At 44.9% G+C, this 20,963-nt stretch overlaps 1 protein-coding gene across 2 annotated transcripts in view; it reads left to right on the top strand.

The window, feature by feature from the left end:
- The first annotated feature begins 2,248 nt into the window (after window positions 1-2,248).
- Window positions 2,249-20,963, top strand: part of tfr2 (transferrin receptor 2) — a 78,842-nt gene continuing 60,127 nt past the window's right edge. The window contains exon 1 of one of the 2 annotated variants that reach the window (XM_063048827.1): window positions 2,249-2,325. The gene's annotated coding sequence lies outside the window, so the exon portion shown is untranslated. Of the gene's footprint in view, window positions 2,326-8,813; window positions 8,838-20,963 lie in introns of those variants that run through there. The other variant, XM_063048828.1, reaches the window with a different exon arrangement.

The raw sequence follows: 20,963 nt of genomic DNA, 5'->3' as shown, positions 1-20,963 counted from the left end.
AGAAATACAAGAGATTCTGCAGATGCTGGAAGTCCAGAACAACGCACACAAAATACTGCAGGTCAGGCAGCATCTGTGGAGAGACTCAAGGGTTTTGGGCCAACACCCTTCACGAGGACTGGAAAAGAAGGGGCAAGAAGCCAAGCTTTGTCGAACCATGGCCCCGCTCCAGGTCGAGTCCTATGACTTCTTATCTCTGTGTCTTCTCCCTTCATCTCCCACCAAACCAAAAAAAAACCCTCACCCCGGTGTCAGGCACACAACACAAAAACACACTCCCTTCACTGGGCGGCTCACGTTCCAAAGCACCCGTTATCTTTAACCATAACCCAAACGCTGCTTCTACAGAAAGACCACTACATTGGCAGTGAAACCTCTCCCAGGGTGTTACAGGGGTAGTACCCGTTCCTGAAGCTGGTGGTGTGGGTCCTGAGGCTCCTGTACCTTCTTCCTGATGGTAGCAAGAAGAAGAGAGCACGTTATAGTGCTGGTCTAAATTAAAAGAGAAAATAAATAAATAGATAGATAGATAGATAATTATCAAGAATATGAGTTGAAGAGTTTCCGAAAGTAAGTTCATTGGTTCAGTGATGGGGCGAATTAAGTTATCCTCTCTGGATCAAGAGAACAATGGTTGAGGGGTTAAAAACTGTTCTTGAATCCAGTGGTGTGGGTCCTGAAGCTCCTGCACCTTCCTCCTGATGGCAGCAGCAAGAAGAGAGCGTGTTAAAGTGCTGGTCTAGATATCTCTTAAATGTTCCTGTCTCTACCAACTCCTCAGGCAGTGAGTTCGAAATTCCGACCACCCTCTAGGTGAAAAGGTTTTTTGTCAAATCCCCTCTAAACTGCCGTACCCAGTTTTGGGCTTCTCTGCTCTGGGGAAAGGTTTCCTCCTCCGTACCTTACCGACACACCTCATAGCTCTGTAAATCCCTCGTGTGTTGAGAGATTTGCTGGAGAGGATGTGGAGACGGCAGGGAGGGAATCAAAAATGGAAGTGATATGGCTTTAGAATCAGAAGCCGTCCATGGGTGACTTTATCAGGCCGTCCAATTTACTTACACATACACACACACTCACACACACAGAAACACACACACACACACACATACACACACACACATACACACACACACATACACACACACAGACACCCACGCACACACACACACAGAGACACACACACACACACACGTACACACACACACATACACACACACACACCCACACACACACACACACACACACACACACACACACACACACACACACACACACAGACACACACACAGACACCCACACACACACACATACACACACATACACACAGACACACACACACACACTCTCACACACACTCTCACACACACTCACACACATACACATACACACACACTCACACACAGAGACACACACATACACACAGACACAGACACAGACACACACATACACACACACACACACACACACACACATTCTTTTATCTGGTGGATGAACAATCATTGAAATAGGGGCATTTACACATAGAGGTCACTTTATTAGGTACCTTCTCTACCTAAAAGAGGGACCACTGACTGTATGTTCATGGTCTTCTGCTGCTGTAGCCCATCCACTTCAAGGTTTGACGTGTTGTGCATTCAGAGATAATCTTCTGCACCCCACTGTTGTAATGTGTGCTTATTTGAGCTACTATCACCTTCCTGTCAGCTTGTACCAATCTGGCCATTCTCTACTGATCTATCTCATTAACAAGGTATTTTGCCCAGGGAACTGCCACTCAGTGGATTTTATTTTATTGTTTTTTGTTCTTTACTCCGTTCTCTGCAAACTCTAGAGACTGTTGTCCCAAAAAAAATCCAAAGAGATCAGCATTTTCCGAGATACTCAAACCACCCCGTCTGGTACCAACAATCATTCCACAGTCAAAGTCACTTAGATCACATTCCTTCCCCCATTCTGATGTTTGGTTGGAACAACAACTGAACCTCTTGACCATGTCTGCATGCTTTTATGCGTTGAGTTGCTGACACATGATTGGCTGATACTTGCACTAACGAGTAGGTGTACCTAATAAAGTGGCCCCAGAGTGTATAACTTGACCCATCGTTAGGCTGATTTGAACGGGAATTCATTCAGAACAAACTTTCAAGAAGCGGGACATGAGGCCCAGTGCACTAAGAGTTAAACTGCTTGGAGTTTGGATGGGAGGGGTCAGTCAATAGGGTTGGTTATCAGTGACCATGAGTAGGGCAGGAGGAGGGGTAAGTGGCTTTATGTGCAGGCAGCTCTGTCACTGCGTGACAGTGGAATTCGGCTGAGAGTGTGGTGAGTATTCTTTTAATTTCGCTCTGCTGGTGTTGTGGGCAAATGATGGCGAATAGAGTTCAATGTGGTGAAGGGTGAGGCCATCACCGCAGAGAGGCACGGCTAGTAACAACTTGTGGGGCAGTGGGGAGATTTCAGAGTCCAGGCAGGTACAAGAAAGTGAAATCAAAATGTTTCCTCTGGAGTGTCGGAGGCTGAGGGGAGATCTGACAGAGGTTTATAAGATTATAAGAAGAGTAGGTAGAGTGGACAGAGAGCATCTGTTTCCCAGGGTCGGAATGTCTAATACCACAGGGCATGCAGTTTAGGTGAGAAGGGACAGGTTCAAAGGGAATGCAGGGGGAAAGTTTTTACACAAAGTGGTGGATGTCTGGAATGTGATGCCTGGTATGGTGCTAGAGGCTAATACATCAGAGAATTTTAAGAGACGTTTGGATAGGCACATGGATGTGAGGAAGATGGAGGGATATGAACATTGTGTAGGTAGGAGGGATTAGTGTTTGAGTGTTTTTGATTTGTTACTTAGCTGGTTTGGCACAACACTGTGGCCTGTTCCTGTGCTGTACTCCATGTTCTATGTAATTGGCATAGATAGAGAGGACAGCCAGCGGCTTTCTCCCCACAGCAGAAATGACTAAATAGAAGAGGACATACTTTTACGGTAATTGGAGGGAAGTATGGGGAGTGGGGAATGTCAGAGGTACATCTTTTTTACACAGAGAGTGTGAAGTGCATGGAATGCACTGCCGTGGTAGTGGTGGAGGGAAATACATTGGACGCATTTCTGAGACTCTTACATAGGAACATGGACAATAGAGAAATAGAGGGTTATGGGCTGGCAAGAAGGGAAGGTTTAGATTGATCGGTCCTGCCACTGCCTGTAAGGAATCTGTACGTTCTCCCCGTGACTTTGTGGGTTTCCTCCGGGTGTTCCGGTTTCCTCCCACAGTCCACGGACCTGCTGGTTGGTGGATTAATTGGTCATTGTAAGTTGTCCTGTGGTTAGGCTAGGGTTAAATTGGGAGATTGCTGGTGGCGCGGCTCGAGGGGCCTGAGAGCCTATTCTGCACCGTATCTCAATCTATCAATCAATCAATCAATAATTTAAAAAACGACAAAAATAAAATAGGTCGGCACAACATTGTGGGCCGAAGGGCCTGTACTATGCTGTACTGTTCTACGTTCTAATTGTAGGGTGGGGGTGTTGAGTAAATCTGTGGTTAAGCAGAGCCACAAACTCCAGTTCCACCCCATCTCAATCACTAGCACATGGCGCATCAGCAAGGCAAGAGAAAGTTTCTGATCAGAGTCAGCTTTACGTGGTGTGAAATTTGTTAACTTAGCAGCAGCAGTTCAATGCAATACACAATGTAGCAGAGAAGAAGAAATATATATATATATATATAAATAAATTACATATATTGAATAGATTCTAAAAAACGTGCAAAAACAGAAATTCTGTAGATTTTTTAAAAAGTGAGGTAGTGTCCAAAGATTCAACGTCCATTTAGGAATCGGATGGCAGAGGGGAAGAAGTTGTTCCTGAATCGCTGAGTGTGTGTCTTCAGGCTTCTGTACCTCCCACCTGATGGTAACAGTGAGAAAAGGGCATGCCCTGGGTGCTGGAGGTCCTTAACAATGGACGCTGCCTTTCTGAGACATCGCTCCTTGAAGATGTCCTGGGTACTTTGTAGGCTAGTACCCAAGATGGAGCTGACTAGATTTACAACCTTCTGCAGCTTCTTTTGGTCCTGTGCAGTAGCCCCTCCATACCAGACAGTGATGCAGCCTGTCAGAATGCTCTCCACAGTACAACTATAGAAGTTTTTGAGTGTATTTGTTGACATGCCAAATCTCTTCAAACTCCTAATAAAGTAGAGCCGCTGTCTTGCCTTCTTTATAACTACATCGATATGTTGGGACCAGGTTAGATCCTCAGAGATCTTGACACCTAGGAACTTGAAGCTGCTCACATTCTCCACTTCTGATCCCTCTATGAGAATTGGTATGTGTTCCTTCATCTTAACCTTCGTGAAGTCCACAATCAGCTCTTTCGTCTTACTGATGTTGAATGCCAGGTTGTTGCTGTGGCACCATTCTGCTAGTTGGCATATCTCACTCCTGTACGCTCTCTCATCACCACCTGAGATTCTACCAACAATGGTTGTATCATCAGCAAATTTATAGATGGTATTTGAGCTATGCCTAGCCACACAGTTATGTTTATATAGAGAGTAGTGGGGGAGTCTAAAATCAGAGGGCACAGCCTCAGAATAGAGGGTCGTCCATTTAAAACAGAGAAGAAGAGGAATTTATTTAGGCAGAAAGTGGTAAATCTGTGGAATTCATTGCCTTAGGGTGTCTGTGGAGACCAAGTCATTGGGTATATTTAAGGCAGAGGTTGATAGATTCTTGATTGGTCAGGGCATGAAGGGTTACCAGGAGAAGGCAGGAGATTGGGGCTGAGAGGAAAATTAGATCAGCCTTGATGAAATGATGAAGCAGACATGATGGGCTGAATAGCCTTATTCAGCTCCTATATCTTCTGATCTTAAGTCAAATGTACACTGGAAAATCAAAATCAAACAATTAACCTGGGGGAGTAGCACTGAGGATCACAGAAACAAGGAGGCTGTTGGGAATTAAGATACAGTTTGAGTACATCATGAAATGGAAGAGCAGGATAGAGGGGCTGAGTGGCCTCCTCCTATACCTGTGTTCCTGCCTTTATGCTCTATTTCATTCTCATCCTTTTGTGAGGCTCCCAGCGGTCAGGGTTGACCATGGATGTTGTGTAAAAGATATCTAGATACATGAGCCTGGGCAGTACGATATGGAGAGCAAGCTCCCCCTCTACACATTTCTGAGGAACCCAAAGGAATGGCAGTTTGGCACAGAAGTTTCCCATCAGCATTGAACTCGATGTAGGACTGCCTTAGGGACGCTAGCCCCAGATCTTTCCTCGGGGTTTACTCCCAGGCCTTCCCCATGAGTGGGTACAGCCGCAAGGCAGCAGGGGTCTGAGATCAGAGATTTCCTCCTCCTAGGTGAGCCGCCAGCCACGGCTGATGAGCCCCAACTGCCTCTATTCCACCACTGAACTTCTGCTAAGCTATAGCACAGGTCTCAGGGATTCTCCAAAAGGGCGTAGAATCACACCAGTACCGCTAGTGCGTTGGCGCACGTGTGCACGTATTCATATCCATAATAATGCCTCCTCCAGTGCAACAGGCAGTGGGGCGATAATTCTACTATGTTAAAAGCAGGACATTTTGGTATTGTCTCGTGTGGTGATCTACAGTGACACATGGTGCTGACAGCTTTACAGCTCCAAGGACTTGGGTCTAATCATCACCTCATGCCCTGTGCAGCTAGAACATCCTGCCTGTGGCCATGTGAAACTGCTTCCACCCCACACACTCCAGATGCTTTGATTTCACTGGACAGCAATTTCTTTTTGAAAGTGCTGCTTCCTGAGAAACTTTTTTTTATGATAGACCACTTGAAGCTGAACACAAATATAATTTCAGACTAACTATATCACGTAGGAATTTGGAGAGACAAGACATTAACTTTTATTAAATATAATCCGTTTAATTGCACAATGGTGCTGACGCTTTGCAATAGTTCTACTGAGCTAAAAGTGTTTTGTTGATCATTTTCATTTGTAATCGGTATCTGTGGCTTCTCATTGAAATGTCCAGCAATAATCAGCCAGCATTGAAGGATTCCAGTTACCCTGTCACCGTTTCTCCATGACCGCAATGTCCTGGTGAAGCCTTTCACCATCCTCGTCACTGACGCCGCCAAGATTTTCAGGGAAGAAATCTAAATGGGAATGCAGAAAATAAATCTTTAGTGGCATGTTGTACTTCATGGTTTTGTGTGTTTGAAGCATGTTGCCAACCAGCTGCACGTAGTTGCTCTGTAGTTGCCAAGAAAATTTTCAACAACATCCTCGAATATCTTCCATGCGATTTTCTCCGGTCCCACTAGAAGTTCTTCGAATTGCCTGTCATTGATGACCTGTTTGATTTGTGGATCACCAAAAATACCTTCCTTAATCTTGGTATCAGTTATTCTGACTTGAATTATGAACTGAAATAACAAATACAGATGATTTTTTAAATGGTGCAGGATATGGAAGTTTCATGATGATTTTCATAACCAGCAACCCAAAATCCATAAGATAGACCCAAAAGTATTCAGGGAGCAAAATCTTTGTTGTCCAGTGTTACCTCCCACATCCCAAAGTCACATGGTTTAGTGGATTCGTAGTCCATTGTAAATCGCCCTAGCGCTTGGGTGATGGGTTTAATCTGGAGGGGAATCTGATGTGATTGGTGTAAACAGGTTCTTGATGGTTGGCAGTGGTTTGATAGGCTCTGGGACTTGTTTCAAAGCTGTTGACTCTGCAGCAAAGGGATGCTGGTTGCCTCGCAGGGTTACCAGTTAATCTGTTCTGTGCCTGACAATATTTAATTTATGCACTTTACTGTGTTTATTTATGCATAATTCCTTTGTAGATTTTATTCTTACTTTCTGTGTTGCTGTGTGTTCTGTATACTACAGTGCTTTACACTCTGATCTGGAGAAACGTTGTCTCATTTGACGGTATATGTATATAGTTAAACGACACATAACTTGACCTGACTTGGTGTCCTGTGCACGTTCCAATCTCCACGTGACCAAAGTGAGGCAGACCTCATCATCGGGGCAGCACGCGAGCACAGCGGTTTACAGTGGCAACCATCAGCAATCAGGGTTCAGTTTCCACTGCCACCTGGAAAGAAATTGTATGTTCTCCCAGTGACATGCGATCCTCCCAGGTGCTCTGGTTTCCTCCCACCTTCCATAGAGCATAGAACATAGAAGTGTACAGCACAGGAGCAGGCTATTCGGCCCACAGTGTTGTGCTGTACCAGCTAAAAAACAAATCAAAAGCACCCAAACACTAATCACTCCTCCCTACACCTGTCCAAAACCCTCCCTCTTCTTCACGTCCATGTGCCTATCCAAATAGCTCTTAAAAGCCCCTAGTGTATTTGCCTCTTCTGTATAATGTATAAACCTCTTCTGCACCCTCTCCAAAGCCACAACATCCTTCCTGCAGTGGGGTGACCAGAACTATATACAATACTCCAGATGTGGCCCAACTAGAGTTTTATAAAGTTGCAACATAACTTCCTGACTTTTGAACTCAATGCCTCAACTAATAAATTCCAGAAGCCTTCTTAACCACCTCATGGACCTGTGTAGCCACAGCTGTACAGGTTAGTGAGTTGTGTGGACATACAGTACTATGTTGGTGCCAGAAGGGTAGTGACACTTGCCTTGCACAATCCTCGCTGAGCTGAGCTCTCAACATTTCACTACATGTTTGGATTGTTCCGGTGATCATGTGAACCTTAAAACTGAATCACTGAAGGTGGAAGTGAGGTGTGCAGGAGAAATTCGAGGGCCTGAGTGGTTGCAGCCATCAGGAAGGAAGATGCAGTGAGGTAGAAAGCAGTTCTACAACCTCAGAACACCAGAGATCTGGGACTGATCCCAGCCTCCAGCACTCTGTGTGTGTGTGTGTGTGTGTGTGTGTGTGTGGGTCAGAGTATAAGCTGAAAGGTGCAACAGAGGAATTAGTTGGGGGGAGGCATCCATCTGATTAGGGTGGTGGGGTGGAGACACGTCTCTACCAAAGGGTAAGACACCCGTTCCCTCCACTAGCCTGAATTATAGTAGCAAAGGTTGTAATGGGCACTATAGACAGGCAGGTTCCTTCCCTTTGTTTGTAATGAAAGAGCTGTGAATGGACATTTGTAGGCCAGGCAGAGTTTTGCAACCTCCTCTGCAAATAACAGAATAAACAGAACGTGGCAGCTGGTTGGTGACTGGAGTGACACAACACTGCCGGCACAGGCTGCCAGGCTCCCTTCCTCCTCCCGGCGACTGTAAGTCCCACAGCCAAGGGCATTGCTCTTGCCTCTCTTCTGAATCCTGGCGCCTTTATGTCGGCATCACTTCAGACCACATCCGGAGTTCCGCATGTGGGGGGGAGTCCGTATGGCGGGTAGGATATAAACAACCGAAGATCAAACTGAGGTAGTCGAGGGCAAGACAGGGAAGGATAGGTTGTACCCCGCGCCCCCCCAATGAAAGGCTGAAGACCAGACTGAGGCAGCCAAGGACAATACAGGCAAGGACAGGTTGTAGCCCCCCAACATGAAAAACTGAATAACCTGGCTGGTTATTGATAATGTTCCAGCAGAGTGTCACTATCTCAGAGGATCTGTCCTGAACCCATCATATAAACGTAATTGCAAAGAAAACACGACAGCACCTCTACTTCCTCAGGAGTCTGTGGAGATTCGGCGTGACATCTAGAACTTTGACCAACTTCTAGAGATGTGCAGTGGAGAGTGTATTGACTGTCTGCATCACGGCCTGGTATGGGAACACCAATGCCTTTGAACAGAAAATCCTGCAAAAGGTAGTGGATTCAGCCCAGTACATCACAGGTAAAGCCATCCCAACCATTAAGCACATTTAATGAAATGCTGGCATAGAAAAACAACATCTATCAAAGATTGCCACCAGCCAGGCCATGCTCTTTTCTTGCTGCTGCCATCAGGTAGAAGGTCCAAGAGCCTCAGAACTTGCATCACCAGGTTCAAGAACAGTTACTACCCCTCAACCATCAGGCTTTGAACAAAGGGGATAACTACACTCACTTGCCCATCCATTGAGATGTTCCCACAATCAATGTTCTCACTTTAAGGACTCTTTATCTCATTATCTCATATTTTCATTATTTATTGCTATTTATTTATATCTGCATTGCACAGTTTGTTGTCTTCTGCACTCCGGTTGATCTTACATTCATCCTGTTACAGTTACTATTCTATAGATTTGCTGAGTATGCCCACAGGAAAATGAATCTCAGGGTTGTATGTGGTGATGTATATGTACTCTGATAATAGATTTTATTTTGAACTTTCAACTTTGAAGTTTGCTGGGTAATTGGAACCAAGCTAAGCCAAAAATTTACTTAATGATATTTAAGTTTTTTGTTGTTGATGAAGACATAGAAAAACTAAACGGAAAGGCAATGTTTTGTTCTGTCTAAAAGATGGTGAGTGAGAGAGATGTCAAGGGTTGACAAAGGGTCTCGGCCTGAAACGTCGACTGCGCCTCTTCCTATAGATGCTGCTTGGCCTGCTGCGTTCACCAGCAACTTTGATGTATGTTGCTCAAGGGTTAATAGTTTGCTTGTCAATATTGATTTATCTCAGTCAGCTTGGATACCAGAGCCAACGTCCTAAAAGGTGAAGGTTAACCTTGCCCAGTTATTTGCAGGTCTGCTGGTCCTTGTGATCTCTTGTGGAGCAAACAACATGTCATAGCAAGAGCAACTCTTTTCAAAGAGCCACTGGTGTCAAAACCAGCGCTGTGTTGCAAGAGTTGCAAAGATTCCCACTAGATCAATAACAACTGGAGCCCTTCACATCCAGGAACCAGGTCCCTGTGCGTAACTGTTATTGTCTGGTGTGTAACTTTTTCTGTCCCATGCGCTAACATGCACCAAGTCACTCAGCCCAGCACTGACCCACACACTCACACTCACACTCACACTCACACTCATGCACACAGGCAGCACTAATTTCTCCACAGTGTCTCAAGTTTAATATCAGCCCTTGGCTTGTCCTAAATTCAGAATCAGGTTTAATATCACCAGCATATGTCATGAAGTTTGTTATGCAGCAATACAAAATAATAAAAATGGTAAATTACAGTAAATATATATATTTAAAAAGTTAAATTAAAAGAGTAGTGCAAAAAGAGAAATAAAAGAAGTTTTGCGGTAGTGATCAGGGATTCAATGTCCATTCGGAAATCAGATGGCAAAAGGGAAGAAGTTGTTCCTGAATCGTTGAGTGTGTGTCTTCAGGCTCCTGTACCTCCTTGCTGATGGTAGCAATGTGAGTTCTGTGGGCAAAAATGCCTGTGATAGAGAGAGGTCAGAGAAGAACGGTCAAACTGGTTCAAGCTGACAGGAAGGCGACAGTAACTTAAATAGCCACATGTTACAACAGTGGTGTGCCAAAAAGCACTTTTGAACATCCAACATTTCGAACCTTGAAGTGGAAGGGCTACAGCAGAGAAGACCACAAACTACACTCAGTGTTGACTTTATTAGGTACAGGACTGCCCACAGAACTGCTGCTCACTATATTTTTTTTTTGTTTTTCACACCATTTTCTGTCAACTCTAGGGACTGTTGTGTGTGAAAATCCCAGCAGATCAGCAGTTTCAGAGACACTCAAACAACCCTGTCTGGCACCAACTATCATTCCACAGTCAAAGTCACTTAGATCACATTTCGTCCCCATTCTGATGTTTGGTCTGAACAACAACTGAACCTCTGGACCATGTCTGCATGTTTTTAGGCATTGAGTTGCTGCCACATGATTGGTTGATTAGATATTTGCATTAATGAGCAGGTGTGCAAGGTGTGCCTGGTAAAGTGGCTACTGGGTGTATATATAAACAAGTTAGAGGTTAAAGTACAGATATGGAATAAAATGTGCTTAATTACATAAATACCAGCATGTATTTACAATGTGAATAACTTTATAAAAAGTGGTTTAAATTGCATACAGGTACAATAACAACATTCAGCACAGTAAGTCAAGTCATTTATTGTCATTTAAAACATATACATGTATACCATCAAACGAGACAATGCTTCTCCGAACTGGGGGTAAAGCTCAGTAGTACCCATAACACACATATAACGCACAATACCTTAGGAAAGTAAGGATAAAATCTACAGATGAATTACGCATAAATAAACAAAGTAAGGTGCATAAATTAAATATTGTAGGGTACAGAAAAGATTAACCAGTGACACTTTGAATGTGATGTGGCAGGGAGTTCAGAAGCCTAATGGCCTGAGGGAAGAACCTGTTTCTCATCCTGACCATTCTTGTTTTTATACATCGGAGTCTCCTGCCGGATGGTAGAAAGACAAAGAGGATGCTGGATGGACGGGTGGGATCTTTGATAACACTAAGGGTCCCGTGTACACAGCACTCCTGATAAAAGTCCCCAGTGGATAGCAGGGAGACCCCATGATCTGCTCAGCCATTCTCACAATCCTTTCTAGGGGCTTCCGGTCTGATGCATTTCAATAGCTATGCCAATAGGAATAGTTTAGAGCAGGGGTTCCTAACCCTCTTTTTTTTTGTCATGGAGCCTTGCCACTCACCGAGGGGTACCTGGTTCCCTGGTTGGGAAGGATCTGGATCAAACACAGGCAAGTGGGACTATGTGGCATGTGGCGTGCTAATGCATGGGCTTTGCTGTGGCAAGTCAGCGCTCTGTCAGTACCCTTTGTGCCCCAAAGGCCCAGCAGAAAGATCAGTGAGGCAGCTGTAGTTCCTGGAAAGCCACGCACACCACCCACCTCCGGGGAAGTTATCACCTAGCACACTCTGTACCTCTGCGGTATCATGCACTGACTGCCCTCCTACACACGATATCCACAGGCATGCTGCTGGGAGATAGGGAAAGGGTCGGAACCTTCTCAGGAGAGATGGCCTCACCCACCCCCGGCTAAGTTATAACCAGGGATTCCCACTGCGCCACACGGACACAGTGAACGGGGCCAGGCGAGCTTTCTACATGGTACAAGGATCAGCTCATTTGTTTTTAAAATTCCTAAAAGTTTTTAACTTTCTCATATTTACGATGAGACAATTCAATCAATCCAGTTGAACTTCAAAGTAAATTTATTATTAAAGTACATATATGTCACCACCTTACCCCACAACCATCAGGCTCTTGAATAAAAGGGGAGAACTACACTCACTTGCCCATCCATTGAGATGTTGATAATAAAATTAACTTTGAACTTTGATATACAATCCTAATATTCATCTTGTTACGTGCATACTCAGTAAACGCAAGAAAATGAATAGGAGCATTGAAAGACTGCACTCAACGGGACGGACAACCAGTGTGCAAAAGACAACAACTGCGCAAATACAAAAGAAATGAATAAGCAATAAATAATGTGAACACGTGATGAAGAGTCCTTGAAAGTGAGTCTGTAGGTTGTGAGAATAGTTTAGTGATGGGAGTGAGATTGGGTGAAGTTATCCCCACTGGTTCAAACTTATATTGGTAATAATGGTCCCTTGAACCTGGTGGTGTGAGTCCTGTGGCTCCTGTACCTTCTTCCTGATTGCAGCAGTGAGAAGGGAACGTGCCCTAGGTGGTGGGGAATCGCTGATGATCTCTGCTGCTTTCCTGCGACAGCACTCCGTGTAGATGTGCTCAGGGGTAGGGAGGTCTTTATCCATGATGGGCTGGGCCTTATCCACCACTTTTTGTAGGGTTTTCCATTCCAGGCCATGATGCAACCAGTCAACGTACTTTCCACCACAAATCTATAGAAGTTTGTCAAAGTTTTAGGTGTCATCCCAAATTTTCACAAACTCCTCAGGAAGTAGAGGCACTGCCGTGATTTTTGCATAACTGCACTTTCGTAAGTGCAGGCAGACAATACGGTGCAAGAGGGCAGGTCAGGGTAGATTGTGAGGTTCAGAGGACATCTTATTGTGCTTCAGACCATTTAATGGTCTGATAACAGCAGGGTAGAACTGTCCTTGAGCCTGGTGATATGTGCTTTCAGGCTTTTGAATCTTCTGTCTGATGGGAGAGGGGGGAAAGAAAGAATATCTGGAGGGGAGGGGTCCTTGATTATACTGGCTGTTCTCCAGAGGGACTGGGAAGCGGAGAGAGAGCGCGTGGAGAGGAGGATGGTGTCCACTGTCTTGAGCTGAGCTGTGTCCATGACACTCCACAGTTTCTTCCTCCAGGTGTCTATGCCAAGTCATTCCCCACTAATAGAAAGGCCCAGGTAAAGTAGGAACGGGGATTATGTTTCCTATAGTGGAGGATTCTTGGACCATAGCCTCAGAATACAAGGACATTCCTCTAGAACAGAGATGAAGAGGAAATTGTTTAGCCAAAGGCTGGCGAATCTGTGGAATTTGTTGCCACAACACAGATGAGGACACTGAGACATTGGGTATATTTAAAGCAGAGGTTGCTAGATTCTTGATTAGTCAGGGCATCAAAAGTTACAGGGAGAAGGCAGGAGAAAAGGGTTTGAGAGGGATAATAAAATCAGCCAAGATGGAATGACAGAGCAGACTCGATGGGCTGGAATGCCTAATTCTGCTCCTATGCCTTATGGTCTAATATTCCCTGAAACCTGAGGCCTCCGTCAGTCAGAGTCACCCATGTCTGCTGCGTCCCAATTGTCTCAATGCACAGGCCAGGTCAGTACAATTTGGAGAGCAAGCTATTGCCCACATAACTGATGACGCCATCAAAGTCTCGGCAGAAACCAGTACAGTTTGGCAACAGTGACATAGCAAAAGTTGCCAGTCAGCAATGAACTCAGCGTAGGACTGTCTTCAGCACTCCAGCTCCATATTTTTCCCCTCGGGATTTATTCCCATAATGAGTATAGCTACAAGACTGCAGAGATTTGAGATCAGAGTTTTCCTTCTCCCAGATGAGCTGCCAGCCACGGCTGACAAGCCCCACTTGCCCAGGGCAATAATTTTAAGGTGCCAGTCACCTGCCTTTGCCCTTTCTCCTGTCAGTAGAAATGGTTGGGAGCGTTTAATAGGTAGTGGAAGCTTGTCCCCACAACCACCCCCGGCTATTACAACCTCAACGAACCCCATGTGTCTTCAACACATTGTTCTGCTGAGCAAGTTCACCGACACTAGACTATCCGAAGGCTGGATATTGCAGAATGAGAGCCCCCAAAGTCACAGAGCACAGAAACAGGCCGGTCCGTTCGACCGTCAGCTGCCCCTTCCATTCTCCCCACATTCCCATCGAATTCCCTCAGATTCCACCCCTCACTCACATACCGGGGCGGGGGGGGGGAGGGTAGAGTGGGCAGGGAACTCGCCGAGCTCGCGTGATGTTGGGATGTTGGAGGGAGGCAGAGCCCTGCACGTTCCACACACCCACTCTCCGTGTCAGAACCCTGCCGCTGGCATCCCCCCTCTAAACTTTCTTCCAATCACCTTAAACATCCGTCACCATGTTTACACAATCAGTCTATGTATGTAAGCTAACCTAAAGTTCAAAGTAAATTTTATTATCAAAGTACACATATGTCACCACGTACAACCCTGAGATTCATTTTCCTGTGGGCATACTCAGCAAATCTATAGAATAGTAACTCTAACAGGATCAATGAAAGATCAACCAGAGTGCAGAAGTCAACAAACTGTGCAAATGCAAATATAAATAAATAGCGATAAATAACGAGAACATGAGATAATGAGATAAAGAGACCTTAAAGTGAGATCAGTGGTTGTGGGAACATCTGAGTGGATGAGTGTAGTTATCTCCTTTTATTCAAGAGCCTGATGGTTGAGGGGTAATAACTTTTCCTGAACCTGGTCGTTTGAGTCCTGAGGCTCTTGTATCTTCTATCTGATGGCAGCAGCAAGAAAAGAGCATGGCCTGGGTGGTGGGGATCTCTGATGATGAATGCTGCTTTCCTACAACAGCTTTTGGTATAGATGTGGGTCAGACATTGGGAGGGCTTTACCTGTGATGGACTGGGTTCTTTATGGTTATTGTGGTTTTATGCTGCAGTGGATCCGGAATAGCAATCATTTTGTTCTCCTTTTCACTCTGTACGAACAAATGACAACAAATAATCTTGAATCTTGAAGATTATGCCTTCTGGTATTAACCATTTCCAGTCTGGGAGAAAGGTGCTGGCTGTCCATTCTATCTGTGCCTCTCATCATCTTGTACATCTCTGTCAAGTGGTCTCTCATCCTCCTTCGCCCCAAAGAGGAAAGCTCTAGCTTGTTCAACCTTTCCTCAGAAGGCAATGCTGTCTAATCCAGGCAGAATCCTGGTAAATCTCCTCCACCCTCTCTAGAGCTTCCACATCCTTCCTAAAATGAAGCTACCAAAGCTGAACACAATACTCCGTGTGGACTGACCAGGTTTTCCCCACAATCTCATCAAACCCCCAAGATTCTACCCAACATCCACACACCAGTGGCAGATTAACCCTCTGATTCCACACATTGTTGCAACAGAACCTAGGAGAGTACAGCACAAAAGCAGACTTTTCAGCCCACAATGTTGTGCTGAATCAGCTAAAGTTAAATCAACCCCCTCCCCCCAAACTAACCCCTCCTACCTACACTGTGTCAATATCTTCCACCTTCACGCGCCTGTTCAAACCTCTAAAGTATTTGCCTCTAGCACCATACCAGGCATCCACCACTGAGTAAAATACTTACCCCACATCCCCCTTGAACCTATCCCCTCTGGTATTAGACATTTCAACCCCGGGGAAAAGATGCTCCCTGACAACTCTATCGATGTCTCTCATAATCTCTTACACCTCAGTCAGATCTCCCCTCAGCCTCTGGCGCTCCAGAGGAAACAACCCAAGTTTGTCCAGCTTCACATGATAGCACGTGCCTTCTAAACCAGGCAGCATCCTGGTAAACCTCTTCTGCACCCTCTCCAAAGCCTCAACATCCTTCCTATAGTGGGGCAATCAGAACTGTATGAAATACTCCAGATGTGGCCTAAACAGAGTGTTATGAAATTGTAACATAATCAACTAACAAAAGCAAGCATTCCATAAGCCTTCTTAACCACCCTATCGACCTGTGTAGCCACTTTCAATGAGCTATGAACTTGGATCAATAAACTGCACCCTGCATATTCATGAGTCTGTCTAACAGCCATTAAAATGCCGCCATCATATCTGCTTCCACCATTACCCTGGCAGCCACTTCTTTACTCTTTCTGTACAGAAACCTGTCTCTCACATCACCTTTAACCTTTTCCCCTCTCAACTTAAATACACAAGACCATAAGATATAGGAGCAAAATTAGGCCATTTGGCCCATCGAGTTTGCTCCACTATTTCATCATGGTTGATCCATTCCCTGCTCAGCTCCAAACTCCTGTCTTCTCCCCGTATCCCTTCGCACCCTGAGTAATCAAGAATCTATCCTCTGCCTTAACTACACACAATGCCCCCACAGCCGCCCGAGGCAATGAACTCCAGAGATTCCCCACCCTCTGGCTAAAGAAATTCCTCCTCATCTCCATTCTAAATGGACGTCCCTCTATTCTGAGGCTGTGACCTCTGGTCTTCAACTCCTCCACTATAAGAAACACCCTCTCCACACTTACTGATGTTTTGGATATGCAACAGAGGGTGTTCAAAATTCAAAATAAATTTATTACTAGGGTACATTCAGTGTATGTCACCGTATGCAACCCTGAGATACATTTTCTTGTAGGCATTCACAGTAGAACAAAGAAGCAAAATAGAGACAATGAAAAATATACACAAAGACTGACAACAATGTGCAAAAGACGACAAACTCTGCAAATACAAATAAAATCAAATAATAATCATAATAAACAAATAAGTAAATAAATAATACAAGAACAAGAGTTTTAGAGTTCTTGAAAGTGAAGTCAGTCCAGTGTTGAGGTGAGTGACATTATCCACACTGGATGTGAGGATGATGCTTCTTTTGGTGGGGGAGTCTTGGACCAGAGGGCACAGCCTCAAAATAAAGAGATGTCCACTTAGAACGGAGATGAGGAGGAATTTCTTTGGCCAGAGGGTGGTGAATCTGTGGAATTTGTTACCACAGCTGGCTGTGCAGGTCAGGTCACTGGGTGCATTTAAGACAGAGGTTGATAGATACTTGATTACTCAGGGTGTGAAAGATTATGGGGAGAAGGCAGGAGATTGGGGCTGAGAGGGAAATGGATCAGCCATGATGAAATGGCAGAGCAGACTCGATGGGCCAAATGGCCTAATTCTGCTCCTATATCTTATGGTCTTATGGTCAAAATAATACTGAACATAAGCCTTGAAAGTGAGTCTGTAGTTAGTGAAATCAGTGTTGGGGTGAGTGAAGTTATCCACACTGGTTCAGGAGCCTGAGGATTAAAGGGTAATAACCGTTCCTGACCCTGGCGGTGTGGGACCCAAGGCTCCTGTACCTCCTTCCCGATGGCAGCAGTGAGAAGAGAGTGTGGCTTTGTCTGATGTTGGTAAAGTTCAAAGACAAGTTATGGAACATTATGATAGGCATTGTAGCTCAGGCAGGGGGTCCCAGCCACTTTTTATGCCATGGACCCTTCCCATTAACAGAAGGGTCCGTGGATCCCAGGGTGGGAACACCTGACTCACAGGGAACTCAGAGAGATTAGAACCAGAGGAACAGGAGTCAAGCACTTGTACGTTCAAGTCTAAACTATTGTTCAATACCATCTATCTTGATGACACACTCCCTGTATCCCTTGATAAGGAGCCCCGTTGTTCAGGATTAGTTAACTGGTTACTGAGAATCAAAGCAAGTTTTGGGGAAACGTTCTACTGGGTGTGACCAGCTGCATGAGAAGTGAGAGTGCTCCAGTCTGCAGGTTATGGGTCAGAGATGTCCTCCCTCGAACGTGCTGTGTCACCAGGCAGCCGTTTCTGCACAGACTCACTGCATGCCTTTCAGCAGACTCAGTTTTCAATGTCTGGATCAGGGGTTCCCAACCTTTTTTATGCCATGGACCAATACCATTAAGCAAGGAGTCCATGGACCCCAGTTTGGAAACCTCTGCTCTAGGCTGAGCCTGGCTTTTGGAACATTCCAGAATAATTTTACTGCTAGCTGTTTGCTGCAGAGGGAGATCTTAGGGTTTAATCATAAGATATGGAAGCAGAATTTGTCTATTTGGACCATCAAGTCTGTTTCACCCTTCCATCAGGGCTGATCCATTTTTAACTCTCAGCCCTAGTCTCCTGCCTTTTCCCTGTAACCCTTCATGTTCTGAACAATCAAGAATCTATCAGTCTCTGTCTTAACTATACCCAGAGTCTTGGCCTCCACAACCAACTGTGGCAATGAATTCCACAGATTCACCATTCTCTGGCTAAAGAAATTCCTCCTCATTTCCATTCTAAAAGGACACTTCTCTATTCTGAGGCTGTGTCCTCTGGTCCTAGACTCTCCCACCATAGGAAACATCCTCTTCACCTCCACTCTATCAAGGCCTTTTCACCTCTCGATGGATTTCAATTAGGTCAGTCCTCATTCTTCTGAACTCTATTGAAAACAGGCATAGAGCCGTCAAACACTCTTCATATGACAAGCCATTCAATCCTGGAATCATTTTTGTGAACCTCCTTTGCTTTGAATTCTCTGCAGTGTCAGCACATCATTTCACAGAAAAGAGGCCCAAAACTGCTCACAATACTCCAAGTAAGGTCTCACCAGTGTTTTATAAAAACCTCAACTTTACATCCTTGCATTTGTATTCTAGTCCTCTTGAAATTAATGCTAACATTGCACTTGCCTTCCTCACAGCAGTCTCAACCTGAAAAGTAACCTTCAGGGAATTCTGCACAAGGACTTCCAAGCCCCTTTGCAGCTCAGATTCTTGAATTTTCTCTCCATTTTACTTCTTCTACCAAAGTGCATGACTATACACTCCCCAACACTGTATTCCATCTGCCACTCCGTTGCCCATTCTCCCAATGTGTCTAAGCTCTGCTGTCACCTCTCTACTTCCTCAAACCTACCTGCCCCTCCACCTATCTTGGTATCATCCATAAACTTTGCAACAAAGCCACCAGTTCCATCATCAAATCATTGACATACAATGTAAACAGAAGCTGTCCCAACACTCACCCCTGTAGTCACCAGCAGCCAACCAGAAAACACTCTAATTCCCACTCTCTCCCTCCTGCCAATCAGCCATTGCTTTATCCATGCTAGTATCTTTCCTCTCATACCATCGGCTTTTAACTTGTTAAGCAGCCTCATGAGTGGCACCTTGTCAAAATCCAAGAACACAACATCCATCGAATCTCCTTTGTCTATCTTGCTTGTTGTTTCTTGGTGTGTCTGTGTGTGGAGTTTGCTCGTTCTCCCCACAACCTTATTGGTTTTCACCCAGCATGCTCCCGCCCCCTCCCTCATCGCAACCCCATTAGGCCAGCTGCCTGTCCCCAGTGTGTGTGGATGAGCGGTAAAGTCCGGGGGGGTTGGTGAGAATGTAGGGAGAAGGAAAGGGGATCAGTGTGAACAGGTGGTTGATGCTTGTCACCGACTGGCTGAGCTGAGCTACATGACTGTCAAACCCCTGACTGTATATCAGCGTGACTGTGTGGTTGTACTTGATTAGATAACTCTTCAGGTTCTGAGAACGGGGAGGATGTGTGAGGTGCCAGTAAATATTTTGAGTGACACATTATTCAAGTGTAGCAGTTTCCTGTTAAAGACTGGACTGTTTACCAGGAGAGCAATTTTTTAAAAAGTCTCGCACTTATTACCCCACAACCACCAAGGAGACCTTCTGGCGTACGGCCACTTGGCATGCAAGACTGGGCACTGCAAGATCTCATGGAGTACCATTGGCTGTGTTAGGGTATACATATAGCAAATATTAAGTTCAACAGCAGCCATTCTTCAGATCTGACTGTGGATTGCGGATTGAATTTAAAACACAACTCAGAACAATGGGCTTCCTGGAGCTGCAGTTTGGGGTCAATTGCAAACAAAGAAACACTCCACTTACATCTCAGCTGCCCACATATGCATGAATGGGCCTAGAGTCGTGTGGGTGTCTGGAGTGTGGGTGTGAAGACGGAGGTGTTTGCAAATTATATGCAATTCAAAGGAAGCATTGTAGATACATTGTAATTATAGAATTGTCCTGCTGTTAACTTTGATCTTTAGCATATAAAAGTGTCATGTAATATTGGGTCAAGCAGGCCTCTTCTTCCAAGAGAGCCTCAAAATAATGCCTGTTGCTTGTTTTTGCAAAATAAAAACTTCTAGATCCACTAGCTTCAGTGTCTCTCTGGTTACTTTGTTCATGTCACAATAGGCTGGGTCACTTATTTCAGCAGCATCAAGTGAGAGCAAAATACCGTCACTGGAGAAATCGAAATCCTCCACCACCCTTTGCACTGTAAACGTTGTGAAACTGTGAGGAAAGTCAAAAGTCAGGGTCAAGTTTATGGTCAGATGCACAAGTCCATGTATGCACAGGTGCAATGAAAAACTTGCAGCCACATCACAGGCACGTAGTACTGGTTGCACAACATTCGCAAGAAAAGCATAAATTAACAATTTCTACAAGAAAGAACACAATCAGAATAAAAGAAAACTAGGTTCTGCTACTGCGGCCACTGGCAACAAGTGAACCTGGGTGCAAAGGAACAGCGGGCTCTCATGTGGACACTGAAACAAGAGGTTATACCAAAGAATTTCAAAAGAACACCGGAGGCTCAACTGGGATAAACCATCCTCCATACAAAGACACCATGATGAGAGTTTCTTCCTCTTCTTCTCCATCTTGTTTTGCAGCAGTTGGCACCCAACTTAATGGTGCACTATCACCACCTTCTGCTTCAGAGTGTGCAATAGACTCACATTCTAAAACCCTTCACCCAATCACACACACACACACATACCCTAACCTACACTTTATCCTCCTATCTTTGGCCATCCTAGTACCCTATTCCTGCTTATCCATCATATCCTATTAAA

This window comes from Mobula hypostoma, chromosome 5, assembly GCF_963921235.1.
Source record: "Mobula hypostoma chromosome 5, sMobHyp1.1, whole genome shotgun sequence".
Classification (NCBI taxonomy): Eukaryota; Metazoa; Chordata; class Chondrichthyes; order Myliobatiformes; family Myliobatidae; genus Mobula; species Mobula hypostoma.
This window is presented reverse-complemented; position numbering and strand designations above follow the sequence as displayed.